Source organism: Centroberyx gerrardi, chromosome 8 (genome assembly GCF_048128805.1).
Source record: "Centroberyx gerrardi isolate f3 chromosome 8, fCenGer3.hap1.cur.20231027, whole genome shotgun sequence".
NCBI classification, from domain to species: Eukaryota; Metazoa; Chordata; class Actinopteri; order Beryciformes; family Berycidae; genus Centroberyx; species Centroberyx gerrardi.
Genome location: NC_136004.1, coordinates 33,624,934 through 33,627,433, shown reverse-complemented (window position 1 = coordinate 33,627,433; position 2,500 = coordinate 33,624,934). Strand labels below are relative to the sequence as shown.

The window sequence follows — 2,500 nt, the reverse complement described above, 5'->3', positions numbered from 1 at the left end:
ACTACAGACCGGCAGCTCTCCTGTCTGTCTCCCACAGTCTGCGGTCAGTAGTGTCTGTATCGAGACCGACATCAGGCTTCTGCTCAGCTCACCTGGCTCGGTCCTCACCTGCAGCAGCTCGCGCTCAGCTGGATGAAAACAAACTGAGTCGCTGCTGCTGCTTCCGTTCTCTGTCGCCTCCTGCTGGCGGGAGGGAGAACCGCACACACACAGTCACTGTGTCCATTTATTGATCAAAAATTGATTTGTATTCATTAAACAGAAAGTAGAGGGCGAACACGTTTTCAGATGTGTGTGTGTGTGTGTGTGTGTGTGTGTGTGTGTGTGTGTGATCCATGCTGCTGTTTGCACTAGAGAAACGATCACATCTCTATGTCAGATTCTGCAAACATAAATCAGACTTCAGATCTGTTCTGAATCTCTGGTTGACACTTTCACATAAACATTCACTTTCATATAAACATTCACTTTCACATAAACATTCACTTTCATATAAACATTCACTTTCACATAAACATTCACTTTCATATAAACATTCACTTTCATATAAACATTCACTTTCATATAAACATTCACTTTCATATAAACATTCATATAAAATGGAGAGGAAGCCTCAGCAGGCAGCAGCTGACTGTGTGTCTGCTGTCCTCCAGCAGGCGGCGCTGCTGCGCTGCTCCTGCCTCACATGTTCAAAGTAGTTCCTCTTCTTATGACCCAAATATGATTTCAGATGAATAAAACAACATGACTGTACTCATCCAAGTCATTTGGCAGCTGATTAGAATCACAATCACTTTAATCACCAAGAAACAAAAGTCCACGAATTAGTCTGTAACAACTGACACACAGTACAGACAGGAAGTACACACTTCAGACTTCAGACCCCCCCCCCCCCCCCCTCCTGTTTAAATAACAGAGAGACTGAAGCTTTATTTTGGGCACAAGAACTAAAGGACTGAAGTCAGAAATCTGCTTTTCCTTCAGTTTCCGCTCTGTTGGTGTGACAGTTTCCCTCTGCTCAGCACAGAAACCAGCAGAGTGTGTGTGTGTGTGTGTGTGTGTGTGTGTGTGTGTGTGTGTTGTCAGTTGTCAGTTCTCAGTCTGGAGTGTCACTGGGCGTTAACGACACTGACTGTTACTGACTGTTACTGACTGTTACTGACTGACTGTTACTGACTGTTACTGACTGTTACTGACTGACTGTTACTGACTGTTACTGACTGTTACTGACTGACTGTTACTGACTGACTGTTACTGACTGTTACTGACTGTTACTGACTGTGACTGACTGTTACTGACTGACTGTTACTGACTGTGACTGACTGTTACTGACTGACTGTTACTGACTGTTACTGACTGTTACTGACTGTTACTGACTGTTACTGACTGACTGTTACTGACTGACTGTTACTGACTGTTACTGACTGTTACTGACTGACTGTTACTGACTGTTACTGACTGTTACTGACTGACTGTTACTGACTGACTGTTACTGACTGTTACTGACTGTTACTGACTGTGACTGACTGTTACTGACTGACTGTTACTGACTGTTACTGACTGTTACTGACTGTTACTGACTGACTGTTACTGACTGTTACTGACTGTTACTGACTGACTGTTACTGACTGTGACTGACTGTTACTGACTGTTACTGACTGACTGTTACTGACTGTGACTGACTGTTACTGACTGCAGGACACCAGCAGCAGTATTTTTAGACTGAAGTCACTGATAGCAGATGTTTTGTGTCGATATTCAATATCTTTAAATTTGATCATTTTCATGCCAAAACATCAGGGTTTCCTCTAGAGGTTTGTCCTGAAAGCCTCTGAAACATGCAGAGCATCATGGGACACTGATGCTGCCTTCAGACAGAATTTTTTGACCTCTGACCTCTGACCTCGGTGCGTTCCAGCAGTCCAGGGCTGCGGTCGAATAGTCTTTCTGCTTAGGAAGGTTCCTACCTGAGGTAAATGACCCTGAAGGACCCAGCAGCAGGATAAGAGCTGTTAGAAGTCTCTACATGTTAAGGAAAGCTGCTTCAGTGCTTCCTGACTTAGCTCCTTCAGCAGAGGATACACTGGACCATCCTTTAGGAAAGGAAAGGAGATAATGCCTCACAGGTCAAACTGGTAAACTGGTAAACCGGTAAACTTGTTACCTGCCTCTTCACTTGTCATTGTGGCTCATGTGACCTTCAGCGGGAGAAAGGTCAGTCAAAGTGAGGCTGGTAACTGACATTTCTCAGCAGGTACGGTTAGCTTAGCTGTTAGCATTTATACAAGCTGCTTTGTAATGTTTGTCCTTGGTAGGCTTCTGTAGTTCAGTGGCTTTGCTGTGTGTTATTTACAAATGTGTTGCGGTTTCTGTTGCCCTCTTTTTCTTTCTTTCTTTCTTTCTTTCTTTCTTTCTTTCTTTCTCTTTCTTTCCTCCCATATGTTCCTAACTCCATTAACTCTCTCTCTCCCTCTCTCTCTCTCGCTCTCTCACTCTCTGT

At 43.9% G+C, this 2,500-nt stretch overlaps 2 protein-coding genes across 2 annotated transcripts in view; one reads left to right on the top strand and one right to left on the bottom strand.

Annotated features, from left to right (window-relative positions):
- LOC144539633 (uncharacterized) overlaps positions 1-94 on the bottom strand; it is a 2,567-nt gene extending 2,473 nt beyond the window's left edge. Inside the window, exon 1 of the mRNA XM_078285372.1 lies at positions 1-94. This exon is cut by the window's left edge and continues 720 nt beyond it. The gene's annotated coding sequence lies outside the window, so the exon portion shown is untranslated.
- Positions 1-2,500, top strand: part of grin1b (glutamate receptor, ionotropic, N-methyl D-aspartate 1b) — a 67,071-nt gene that overhangs the window by 693 nt on the left and 63,878 nt on the right. The gene's annotated exons all lie outside the window — the stretch shown is intronic.